We start from the raw sequence: 13,941 nt of genomic DNA on the forward strand, positions 1-13,941 counted from the left end.
CTGAGAAGGGACCAGTTAGAGGTGTACAAAATTATGAGGGACATAGTTAGGGTAAATAGTAAGTAATTTTTCCCCAATACAGTGATGTATAAAATCAAAGGAAATAATTTAAGGTAAGGGGTAAAAGATTTAGAGGAGATCCACGGAGAAATTTTATTCATGCAGAGGATGGTTGGAATCTGGAATGTGCTGCCTGCGCATATGGTGGAAGCAGATACTTTCATAACATTTAGTAAGTATTTAGACGAGAACTTCAATCACAAGGCATAGAAGGCAAGTGCTGAAAAATTGAATTAGTATAGGTGGGTACTTGATGGTCAGCAATGGCCGAAGAGTTTTTTTCATGCTGTATGATTCCATGACTATATAAAATTGTTCCCTTAGAGTCATAATTACACAGCATAGAAATGGGCCCCTCAGCTCACCATGTCCATGCTGACTTTTTTGCCCATCTACACTATTCCCATTTGCCCTCATTAGATCCGTATCCTTCTACACCATGCCTATTCAAGTGCTTGTCTAAATGCCTCTTAAGTATAGTAATTATATCTAATTCCACCACCTCCACTGGCAGTGATTTCAAATATCAACCATTCTTTGTATAAAAAAAATTACCCCTGAGATCTCCATTAAAACTCCTTCCTCTCACCCTAAACCTATGCCAGATTGGTTTTGATACCTCCACCTTGGGAAAAAGATTCTGACTATCTACCCAATCTATGCCTCTTATAATTCTATATACTTCTATCAAGTCACCTCTCAACATCCTTCACTCCACTGCCTAACCAATCTCTTGGTTAATCAACCTAACTAAATTTCTCCAGACAAGGTGATATCCTGATGAATCTCCCCTCTACTCTCTCCAGTACAACTATATCCTTGCTACAGAATGGCAGTCAGAACTGAAACAGTACTCCAAGTTTGGTCTAACCAATGTTTTGTAAAGTTACAACATGTCTATTTATTAATTTCCAGTATGAGTCTTGAATCTACAATATCTGGTTTAGAATTAATAGAGCTACAGATTGAGACAAACCATCATAGAGCATGTTACAGAAAACAATGTATTCCTTGTGGAAAAAGTGGAAAATAATTGCAGTAATTTGGCTACAACCAAAGAATTCTATCACTATGTGTTCCAGCATTCCTGAGAATGGCCCTTGGGTAAGGCACTGGTTAGCTTTTGACCTTTGGGAACAAGAAAGCAAAAGAATAAACAGGTAGATATATTGTGCTTCTATAATCTTGGGACATCTCATAGCATTTTACAGCTACTGAAGTACTTGCTCCCCTCCAATATTATGGGATCATTCAGTCCAGCAGAGAGATCAGATGCCCTCATCTGTTTAATGCCTCATTAAAAGATGTATCTCTGACAGTGTAGCAGCCCCTCTGTATGGTACTGAAGTGCTTACACCTCAAGAGAGAATTAAACCCACAACCTTTCAAGAGACATAAAGCTGAAAATCTAAAAATTTAGTAACACTGCTACAAGGGAAACTTAATGGACAGGCTCCCATATACACTCACTTTCACTCAATCAACCACTTCATCCGATGACTCACAGAAATTTAATTTCCTACCAGACCTGGAGCTAAATCGCACTTCCTGAAGATGAATCCAGACAAATGGACAAAAAATCAAAGTGGCAAATCCTCTTTGAACCTGCTATCTGATGGCGAAATAATGTTTCCAGTGAAGCAGGTTTGTACAACGAAGGGGAAAGCATATAACTTCAATGAACTTCAGCCTGAAAAATGAGATGTAAATTTATTCACATATGTCAACTAGTGTCAGTGGTTATGAGTGGGAAGGTAATAGATATGACATGAAAATAAGCTTTCAACAAAGAAATGGGTCACAACTGTGCTTTATGCATAGAAATAGATGACAATTATGCATTGCAAATATGTACAGGGAATCCTAGAGAACTGGTTTGGCTACTGCACACAACAAATTAAAAATAAATATATATATTCACATGTGCCCAGTCCAATAGGGCTATTTCAAGGCATATCGGAGAATTTTGTTTGCTCCAAAAGCATTAATGGGGAAAATTTTGTTCAAGGCGACAAACATTGCCAACCACTCATTACATTTACAGTTGTCCATAGATTTTATAATGGATTATGCATCACAATTAGAAATAAATTTCAGCTTTGGGGATCTAAAAACCCATGAAATGAATGCCAGCAATCTCCTGTCCAATCAGATTGGAGAATGTTTAATCAGCACTGCAGAGTTTAAACTAGGAAGCATGTTGGAATATGTTGGTTACAAAAAGCAAAATAGAAGAAAGAAGACATTACAAGGAGGCAATAGTACTGAAAAATAATGAAAGGAATTTTTTTAAAGTCTCCAATATTAAAATCTAAATGTCATATGTTCTATGTGAGAGATAAAATTACAGTGAAGCTTCTTGACAGCTTCCACTTCTCCATGTTTAACTGCACATCTATGTTTAACCACTGATGACTACAACATGACTTTCACAGCAGAAAAACCCAAATAATCCAGACTAGATTCCCTCTAATCTTTCCACCAATTAACATATCTATGTCTACTTGTATTAATCTTCAAGGGAAAAAGATCTTTTATGTTTACCCAGTATGGACATATCACAATTTCCCTTCAGCTTTCTTTCTTTCACAGAAAAGCAACCCAGCCAAGGCATTCTCTCCTGAAAACTAATTCTCCAGTTCTGATAATGTTCTCTTAAATCTCCTTTGCTTCCTCTCTTGTGCTATCACTCCCATCCCCCCGCTCCCACACTATTGTATGGTGACCAAAACTGCACACACAATGCTCCAGCTGCGGTCTACCCGATGTTTCAAAATAACATGTATCCCTGTGCCTTCTTAATCATCTGTGCACTATTTTCAGGAACCTTCTGATATGTACTCCAAAATCTCTTTCTTACTTTGCAATACCTAGTACTCTACCATTTCTCTGACAGTTAATCTGAATTTCTGTAAAGCAAGACTTGTGGCCATGAGAAACGCAGATCACTGTCACTGCCAGAATTTGCAGACTTTGTGTTTTGAATAGCATATTTCCAGTCCAAAGCACCTGGATTCAACCACAGCTACACACAGTACCATTCACATTCTTGGAACAGCAGAAAGTGTCTGCCCAGTGTACCGCTGGGGATGCAGGAATTGGAGGAGAGGTTTGGTATTGCTATCCCCCACTGCAATCCTAAACGTGGGTGAACATTGAACAACTGTTCCTTTGACTCATGCCAGTCCTTTCAAGTAAGAGATGTCACCATGGAAACATCTTTAGGACCTAACTTTGGCCTTCTGCTTTCATACTAAACTTGCGCGAATCATGCACTAGAACACCTTTGCAATCTCTCACCATTAGATAACCTATTTTTTATTATAATTCCTGCAAACATGGGCAATTTCACATTTCCCCACATAATATTCCATTTACTAGATTTTTAAAACACTAAGTAAACCATTTTATATCCCTCTGTGGCCTCCTTATATCCTCATCACAACTTACTTTCCTATCTATCGCTGTGCAACCATTTAGCAACTTTGGTGCCTTCATCCAAGTTATTTATAGAAACTGTAAAAAGTTGAGGCCCCAGTGCGCATCTCCATGGCACATCACTAATTATATGTTGCCAACCAGAAAAAGACCGACTTATGCATATTCCAGTTTTCTGTTAGCCAGCCAACTTTTCTATCCATGCCAATGCGTCACCTCCTACACCATGAGATTTTATTTCCCACAACAAGTTTTGATGGAGCACGTTATTAAATGCCTTTTTGTAGCACATTGACCAGTTCCCTTCAAGCCATAGTGAATAATACTTCCTCAAAGAACTCCAGTGAATTGATCAATTATGATTCCCCTCTCACAAAACCATCTTGACTTTGCCTAATTATTTTAATTTCCCTGAATGCCCTGCTTTGACATTTTTAATAATAATTTCTCACATTTTCCCATTGTCAGATGTTAACTGGCCTGTAGTTTCCTTGCTCCTTTTGCATGAAAGGAGTTACATTTACTGCTTTCCAATCAAATGGAGACACAAGAGAGTGTAGGTACTGGGATCTGAAGCAAAAAACAAACTGCTGAAGGAACTCAGTGGGTCAATCAGCATCTGTGGAGGCAAAGGGATGGTCAATGTTTCAGGTCGAGACCCTGCATCAGTTCTGACTCAAAATGTTGACTATCCCTTTGCCTCCAGAGATGCTCCCTAACCAACTGAGTTCCTCCAGCAGTTTGTTTTTTTGCTTCGCTCGAATGGAACCTTCCCTGAATCGAGGGAATTTTGGAAAAGTAATATCAAGACATCAACTATCTCACTAACCACTTCTCTTAAGACCCGAGGATAAGTCCGTCAGGACCCAAAGACACAGCTCCAACAATTTGCTCAGCATCACCGACCCAGCAATTCTAATTTTCCTGAGTACTTCCCTGCCTTTCAGTTCCTCATTTGCAGCTATTTCTAGGTTGCAGCTTGCAGGATAGCTACTTAATTCATCTGTCATCTCCTTATTAATTCCCCAAACTCATTTTTTGCAGGATCAGCTCTCACGTTGATAACCTTCCTTTGTTAACTATCTATACAAACTGTTATTGTTTTTACATTTCTGCCTAGTTTTATCACATAGTTCAGTCTTTTCTTCCGCATAGAACACTGAAAAGTACAGCAAAGAAACAGATCCTTCAGCCCAACATTGTCCATGCTGACCATGATGCCAATTTAAACTAATCCTATCAGCCTGCACATGATCCATATCCCTCCATTCTCTGCCTGTTTATGTGCCCGTCTAAATGCTTCTTAAATGTTGCTATTGTACTTCAGCGGTCTTTTAGTCATTCTTTGCTGTTTTTCTTTAAATTCTGTTCAATTTTCTGATCTGCCACACATCTTTGCACAAACTATTTTCTTTAAACTTTAACACCATCTAATTTTTTTTTAGCTAACTATGAATTGTGGACCCTTCCCTTGGAATTTTTATTTTTGTTACAATGTTTCAATTCTGTGTTTTCATTTGATTTCAATGAGAAATATGTGAATCAGAGAACCCAAACTATTATGGCATGGAAGCAGGCCATTTGGCTCATCAAGTTTGCAGCTAGTAATCGATCTGCTTGCCCCTCCCCATGTATCTGAAGGGAAATTCTTTCCTTTCAGATACATCTCCAGCTTCCTTTTGAACATTACAACTAAAGCTGCGTCCAGACCCAAACCATTTGCTGTGTAAAGACGGTTTTTCTCACGTCCCTTTGGGTCCGTTTGCCAATCACCTTCATTCTAATACCTCTGGATCTTGTTCACTTCCACCACCCCTTCCCACCAACTGGAACAGTTTTCTCTGTCTGCTCTGTGTACTTCATGATTTTAAGTGACTCTCTAAGATCCTTTTGCAACCTGCTATGTTCTAAGGAGTACAACTTCGGTACCTCCAGTCAAACCTGCTTAATTGAAGTCCCTCATCCCTGGAATCATTTTGGTGAATCTCTTCTGGACTCTCTCCAAAGTCTTCATATCTTTCCTGAAGTGTGGCACCCAGCATGGAACGATATGACAATTGTAGCCATACAAATAGCCTCCATTAGTTCATCATGACTTCATTCTGACCTTCTTTACTTAAAATGATCAGACTCCCAATATCACGTCATTGATTTCAATGATTTTCTGGACACCTCCATTCAGTCATGCTTTGTGACCCCGCACATCCAGTTGCTGGTCATTTTAATTCTCTGCCCCACTCTCAGCCTGCATTCCAATGAAAGGTTATCAACCTGAAATGTTAACCTTTCCGCTTCTCACAGACACTGTTTATTTTCAACTGAGCAATTCCAACATCTTGTTTTCATCTCACTTTTCAAGCATCAGCAGAATTTTGTTTGTTCACCTGTAGGTGCAGAGGCTCTCACTTGCATTTATGCGCCTACATAAATATTCTTCAATCTCTACCTCCATTCCCCTGGCAACCTTACTGACTTGTGTGAAACCTGTATGCCTACACTTAAAGTTAATTAGCCCCCCCATTATTTTATCAGAGGACCCATCTCTCTACATTGAGACTATGACTGGAGCCACAATAACCGCTGTAAAATTTGCAATGTTTGACAGATTTGGTTAGGCAACATTACGTTTTAATATGCAACCTGCAAGAATTTATGTGAGGACTAATGTTATGTTTCTAATTGAAAAGCAATAAACTTCAGATGCTGGAAATCTGAAACAAAAAACAGAAAATGATGGAAGTACACAAAAGGTCTGGCAGCATCTGGAGAGAGAGAGAGGGAGACAGAATTAATATTTCTGGTTGATGACCCTTCTTCAAAGCTGTGAAAATTTAAAAAGCAGGCATGTTTAAACTTGTAGAGGAGGAGCAGGGATGGAGAAAGAAAAGATGATGGGAAGATGGCATTAATATGGATAGGTGTCCAATCATCGATGTGGACCTGCTTTCATGCTGTATGACTCTGTGAACATTTTGTCATAGGGCAAGAGAGGAGATGACAGAGACTAGTGTTAACTAGGAAAGAGAGATGAAGGCATGCTAATGGCAGCTACTCTGTCTTGGGGAGGTGGAAATAGAGAAACAACAGAGGAGAGAATAAAGAACCCTGCTGGAACTGTGAGATATAGGCTGTTGCTGGGTAATGAACGGATTCTGTTTTTATAGGTATCCATAAATCAATTTTGTCTATAAGTCAGAAAATACACAAAAATCACCTGATATGGTAACCACACCACCACAGTATTGTAATGAATGGCATCAAAAGCACATAGCTGATAAAGAACGACGACAAAAAGTGGAGAGAGAGGGGAAACTAGTTTTGCCATTTGTAGGAATGAACATATGTATGTCCATTGGACTTTTGAATTTAATATTATGGGAGCTCGTTCACACATGGGGGTGGCAATAAGTCAGGCATCTTAACCCGGGAACAGCTTGTACAGTGAGCTGCAGTCACTGCAAATCTGAAACAAAAGAGAATGCTGAAAAGTTCGGCAGTTAGGCAGCATCTACAGAGAGAAAGAAAAACTGAGTTACACCAGAACTGTAAAGGGATTGAAAAGCAAAAGAACTGCAGAAAATCACACAGCAACATTTCACTTTCAGTCTAGTCCTCAGGACGCAAAACATTGAAGTTAACAATTTATTGCACCAATATTCTGAACTAGCAGAAATCTTTTAGATATAATTAAACTGGAATTAATCCACAAGGGATTAAAAGCAAATCATACACAATCTGGAAAGCTACAGGACATTTGAAGAAAACTCCCAGATTTTGCTTTTCAAAATACTGGCAAGTTTAATGTGCATGTTATTATTATGGTATCAATCTTCCACCAACAAATGACAAGGAAGCAATACTCTCTGAACTGTGAATAGCCACGACCTGTGTGATGATTTGTGCTAACCCACAACTGGCTTCATGCAAACATCTGCAATTTTCAAAAAGATTCTGCACTGTCCATTAACTACCACCACAGAAAATTAGGCCTTTTACTGAATAGTACAAGTAATAGTTTATCAACAAGATTTACATTCTTATATTCCTGTCCAAGCTTTGTTCAGCAAAAGGAAACAATTGGAAATGTGGAATTCTGCAGGTGTAGATGGTAGAGATTTTAAAAAATGATTAATGTTTTTTTTTCTATATTTTGTCTCATTTTTAAGCAAATCTTTAATTTTTAAGCAAACCTCCCTGCACCTGTTATGACACAAATTTACCCGCCTGCATTTCTTCTTTCTCACTCACTAAATCTCAATGGTTAAGAACACAGCGATGAATCCCATCACTCACAAGAACTTGGGTGTCCCTTTGCCCTTGTGCCGTTTTCAGGCTGTATTTCAACACTTCCTTTGTTGACAACACTTCCTTAAGCAGAATGGTGAGAGAGAAATGGATAAAGGGCTTGTTTCAGTAAAAGAAGTACTGCGTTTTTTGGTGAAGCTGCAGAATTTTTTGTGTCTGCATTTCTTGGTGTTCACAATATAACACCCACATATGCACAACATGGTTTACCAACACACAGTTTAGAACTACAAATAAGATTTCACTAATAAGAAAAAAATATCAATCTTAGAACTATTTATACAAACAATACAATATTTGAGGTTAAAGACATAATGTTTAAAACCAAAAAAGAAAAAGAAAAAAAACTTCAGTTACTAGAAATCCAAAACAAAAACAGAAGATATTGGAAACACTCCACAGTTCAAACAGCAGCTGTGTGGAAAGAGAAACAGAGTCAAGTTTCAGGTTGAACATCCTTCATCAGAATGGTTAAAATGTGTTAACAGATCAGATCACACTGGATCAAGCCTGTGCCTTGTGATCACCTCTCGTGGGGTCCCTGTGTGGTGACCATTACATAGAACATAGAACAATTACAGCACAATTCAGGCCCTTTGGCCCACAAAGCTGTGCTGAACATGTCCCTAACCTAGAAATTACTAGGCTTACCCATAGCCCTCTATTTTACTCAGCTCCATATACCTATCTAACAGTCTCTTGAAAGACCCTATCATATCGTACCTTTAGCATCTCATGCTGTCAGAGACATCAGGTGATCAGAGACATTTTGAAACAGTTAAACAAATAGCTTACAATTAAAAGATATTTACAAAAATTAAGTAACAATCTTATCAAACATATAAGTTGAGGTCAGCAGCCCTACTCAAATGAATGGGGCTTTGTTAGATGTACCAGCTAAAGATGGCAAAGTTGAGGGCCAGATATGGTGTATTTGACACCTCAACACAGTATGGTATGGAGTCATATCTGAGTCCATTCTTGCACCTGGAGATCAGGGGCACCACCGTTTGTTTTCTAGAATGTTCCCTAATTGCATGCTGCAGTGTGCAGGTGCAGACGTTCCACATGCACTGCAGCTGGCCAGTTGTTCCAGAAATTATTGTGATACAGCCCAGTCAGAGTAAGGGCAATATAGAGGTACAGCTAATAGAGCTGCTGTCTCACAGCTCCAGTAACCCAGGTCCAATCCTGACCTCAGTGCCGTCTGTGTGGAGTTTGTATGTTCTCCCTGTAAACGCCTGGCTTTCTTCTGGGTGCTCTGCTTTCCTCCCACAGTCCAAATACATTCTGCTGGTATGTTATTTGGCAACTGTAAATTGCCCCTAGTGTGTAAATAAGTGGTTGAATCCTGGTTGGGTGGGGGGTGGGCGGCGCAGGTTTAAGAGTTGATGGGAATGTGGAAGAATAAAACGTGACTTTATAAAATGGATTCTTGATGGTTGGTGCAGATTTGGTGAGATGACAGGCATGTTTCCTTGCTGTATGCCTCCATGATGATATGAGTATCTAGAAGAAATCAACTAAATCCTAGTTTGCATACTACTCAAATTACACTGATGTGAGGTTGATTCTTATCACAACTTAATTATGCATTTTGGATGAAAGATCATTGACCTAAAACATTAACACTGTTTCTCTCTCCACAAGATCCCCTGACCTGTTGAGTGTTTCCAGGATATTTTGTTTTCATTTCAGATTCCTAGTATCTGCACTATTTTTTGTTTTTCATTTTAGGTGAAATCAGCTTCAATTCAAATCCAGACATTTTTAAACATTTTGAAAGTTTTTGAAATTCCTCTCATTTGTTTCAGACAAAACATTGGTTCAACTGCACTTAGAGTATTGTGTACAGTGTGGTTGCCACACTCCAGGAATGATGTGGTAGCAAAAGAGAGAATGCAAAAGAGATTTACCAGGATGTTGCCTGGAATGGAGGGCTGCAGCTATAAGGAGAGGTTGGATAGGCTGGGTTTGTTCTCACTGGAACTAGGAGGCTGAGGGGTGACCTTACAGAGGTTTATAAAATTATGAGCAGCATAGGCAGGGTGGATAGATCTTCTTCCCAGGGCAGGGGAGTCAAGAACTAGAAGGCATGGGTTTAAAGTGAGAGGGAGAAACTTAAAGGAGATCTGAGAGGTAAGTAGAGGGTAGTGAATATTTGGAATGAGCTGCCAAAGGCAGTGATGGGGGCAGGTATAATTATGTTTAAAAGGTGTTTGCACAGGTACATAGATAAGAAAGGTGCAGAGGGATATGGGCCTAATGTGGGCAAATGGAATTACCGTAGAAAGGCATCATGGTTGAGGTGGGTTCAAAGGCCCAGTTTCTGTGCTTTATGTTTCTATGCTTCTATGACCTATTTACCCATAATAAACCCATTAAAGAAAAAACAAAAAGCACAGCCTTTACTTTATTCAATACAGAATGGTGGAAATGCACACACTAGTTATTATTTGATGTATTGTTAAAAGTCTATTCAAACTCTATTTCAGAATTGTTTTGATGTAAGGTTATACTTAGAGCATCAGCCCATCACATTGTTCTTTTTCTTTTGCATGTGATTTGATTTAAGGTAAGGTTCACTGATTATATCTGGCCATTTTACTATAAATAAATATTCTGCTTCAACATTTGGTTTTAAATAGTCTCATCTCTAGTAGGTACTTGATAAAGCTCTTTAAAGTCCAATGTACTTATAAAATATACCGAAATCAGAACTTTTCCTGTACCAGCCTTTGATAGCAGTTGTAAAAGAGAACCTCTTCTGTAAGCCTACTACCATTTCACTTTTGGTAAACCACCATTTTTCCTGCTACACAGACACAATATGTCAATGGCCATGTCTGCCTTATGACAAAAGAGAGTGCATAAATGATAGATGAAAATAAATTGGCATGTCACAGTGAAATATGAAAGCAGTGCACTGGACTGTTATGTCTTTACAGTAGCAATTTGTTATGGAGCATGGCAGTACTTCATTATCAAAGGTCTCATACAATCGAAATATCAACATTTTATTGGAGAGCAAAAACTGCAGACGCTGGAAATCCGAACCAAAACCAGAAAAATCAGGAAGTAATCAGCAGGTCAAGTAGTATCTGTGAAGAGTGAAACAGAATTACTGTTTCAGGTTCTGACGATAGCATCTCAGACATTGTGACCACAAAAGCCACCTTCCATAAGAGTGCAACATAAAACAAGCCAAAGTCATCATGGTTTCTTGTGCCTTTTGAAAGAATAGAGGGCAAACAATCATTATAAGAGCTGGGACCTAAAGCAATGGCAATGCCAATATTGGTCCGAAAATAATGCTCTATTTCTTCCATTAATTCCCTATTGAGGAGTCATCTGACACAGGTGGTTTATCTGTATCTTGGACCACACTCCAGTTCATGTCTTTTGTAAAATGTTAGAGCCTGTTTTTATTAGACTTTAGTTTGAAGCAAGAGAAAGCAAACAAAAATTGCATACTAATGCCATCAAGAAATAATGGTTGAGTGGATTATTGGAGTATAATCAACTGCAATATAATCTGCAAACCATTAACCATCATGCATCTTATTGCATTAGGGAGAATGTCTGTTGCTGTGCAGACAGGAGCCACAATACACTAAAATATTGAATGATTGGATCCAGCTCCAGCCAAAAATTCCCCTCACAACTGAAAACCTGATCTCAATATTCTTGTTCTGGGACAACGCAGATCAAAGACAACATAGAAAAATAAGCAAAGCCATGAGCCTGCTCCACCCGTTATTAAAATCATGGATCTCAGGATGCATGTATTTCGTGAATATTTTGCTTTCCGTTTAGTTTCACGGATGTAAGATGCAAATCTTACAGGAAGTCGCTGGTAAATCAGGACAGTAAATAATAGATCTGTTAATTAAATGTTGTTTCAGGAAAACTGAGTTCTCATAAAATGTAGCTCAACAGTGCCATCTGTGGGCTACTTCTGGCCTTCAAGCACATCACCCCCTACCACACCCCTCCTTGCCACAACGTTGGTGTCTGCTTCAGAGCTTGGTTTCTTGGACCACACACTTCCTATCCTGCCTGACAGATCCTTGGACTGAAATAAATATTCCAGCACCCTTCATCCTCATTCCATCAGTCCATGTTGGTGGGTCTGAGAATCCAAACTGGACATCGTGGAATTGGTAATGAAGGGTGGTGGCATGCTTGTCTGAGTCCAGGGATTCTGACAGAAGTAAAACTCAATAATCCACTGTGTGACTATCAAGAAATCCCAGCAATTCGGCATCTGGCTCCCCTTCCACTCACCAGGGCCCTGGTTCCCACTTTCCTCTTCCACTCACTGGTGCCCCCAGTTCCCCTACTTCCCTTCCACTGACCAGGGCTCTGCTTCCCACCCTCCCTTATGCTCATTAGAGCCTGGGTTCCTTGCACAAACCCAGGACCCCAAATGTTACACTTCTCTTCCACTCACCTGGGCCTCTCATTCCTTCCTCGTCTCCACTCACCGGGATCCAGTTTCCATGTTCCCTTTGTAACTCACTATGTTCTGTTTCCCACACTCAGTTTAAACTCACTGGGGCCTTGTTTTCCCAATTGCATTTAAGCATACCAGATTCACTAGAAACTGTATTATTCTACTCTATAACCTTGTGAGTTAAATGTGTTGAACTATTAATAGAATAACATCCAACAGTCCGGAAAATCTGCTAGTCCATCATGACCAGTGAAGAAAGTTATTAGAGAAAGAAGAAAGCCATCATAAATTACAGAAGGATCTTGATCAGCTAGGTAAATGGACCAAGGACTGGCAAATGGTAATCCGGATAAGTGTGAGGTGTTGCGCTTTGGAAAGTCAGACTAGGGTAAGAGTTACACAGTGAATGGCAGTGCCTGGGGGAGTGCTGTGAACAGAGGACCGAGGAGTACATGGTACATAGTTCCCTGAAAGTGGCTTCGCAGTTGGACAGATGGTGAAAAAGGTGTTTTGCATGCTGGCCTTCATCAGTCAGAGCCTTGGAGTATAGGACTTGGGACTTTGAGTTGAAGTTGTACAAGACATTGGTGAGGCCACACTTGGAGTATCATGTGCAATTTTGGTTACCCTGTTTTGGAAAGACATCATTAAGTTGGAAAGAGTGCAATGAAGATTGACAAGAATGTTGCCAGGACTCGGGGCCTGAGTTATAAGGAGAGGTTGGGGAGGCTAGGACTTTGTTCCTTGGAACATAGGATACTGAGGAGACAGGTGTATAAACCACGAGGGGCCACAGACAGAGAGAATGCAGTCAACCTTTCTCCCAGGGAAAGGGAAACAAAAACTAGAGGGCACAGGTTTAAGGTAAGAAGGGAAAGATTTAAAAGGGACCTGAGGGGCAACCTCTTCATGCAGAGGTGGCACATACATGGAAAGTAGTTGAGGTGGGTACAATATGACATTTAAAAGAACACTTTGGTAAGTATTTGGATAGGAAAGGAAAGATTCAGAGGGATATGGCCAAACACGGGCAAATGGGACCAGCTTAGGTGGACTCCTTGGTCGGCATGGATGAGTTGGGCCGAAGGGCCTGTTTCCATGCTGTATTACTCCATGACTCTATGACTAAAATTCCAATTATAGTATTTAGATTCAGGACCCTAATCCTTGAATCAACTCTTGCCTTCATCTTAATGAAGAATTAATGGTCGCTATTGCCTGAGGGATCATGCACAACATGATTGCATACTATTCCATTCTTATTTAGGATGGCTCACTCTCTTGTTGGTGCCTCAGCATTTTGGTCCCAAAGAAAACACCCCAAATGCTCTCCAGACATACCTCCTCTAAAATATTGCTGTGAATTTGGTTTGTTCCCAGAAATTCATATATAAGGCACTTAAATGACAAAGATCTTGAAGATTCACTGTCAATATATACTGTCTGTCAAGGCCACAGAACTATCAAAGACACCTTTACACACGTGGAGGTGGCCAAAATGACCATTTCAGAGAGTTCATCTCAATTTTCATGATAAAGGTGAGGAAAGGTTTTTAGTCCTTCCTGATGCTCATTCTAAATGGACTGAAGTTCAATGTGTGGGATCATGCACAATAGAAGAATGTACAATTGAGGAACTGAGACTGAATTTTGCAATCTATGGTTTACTTGAACAGCTGATG

At 39.7% G+C, this 13,941-nt stretch overlaps 1 protein-coding gene across 1 annotated transcript in view; it reads right to left on the reverse strand.

The window, feature by feature from the left end:
• Positions 1–13,941, reverse strand: part of LOC127575957 (glypican-6-like) — a 785,436-nt gene that overhangs the window by 402,488 nt on the left and 369,007 nt on the right.

The sequence above is a fragment of the Pristis pectinata genome, chromosome 11 (assembly GCF_009764475.1).
Source record: "Pristis pectinata isolate sPriPec2 chromosome 11, sPriPec2.1.pri, whole genome shotgun sequence".
Taxonomy (NCBI): Eukaryota; Metazoa; Chordata; class Chondrichthyes; order Rhinopristiformes; family Pristidae; genus Pristis; species Pristis pectinata.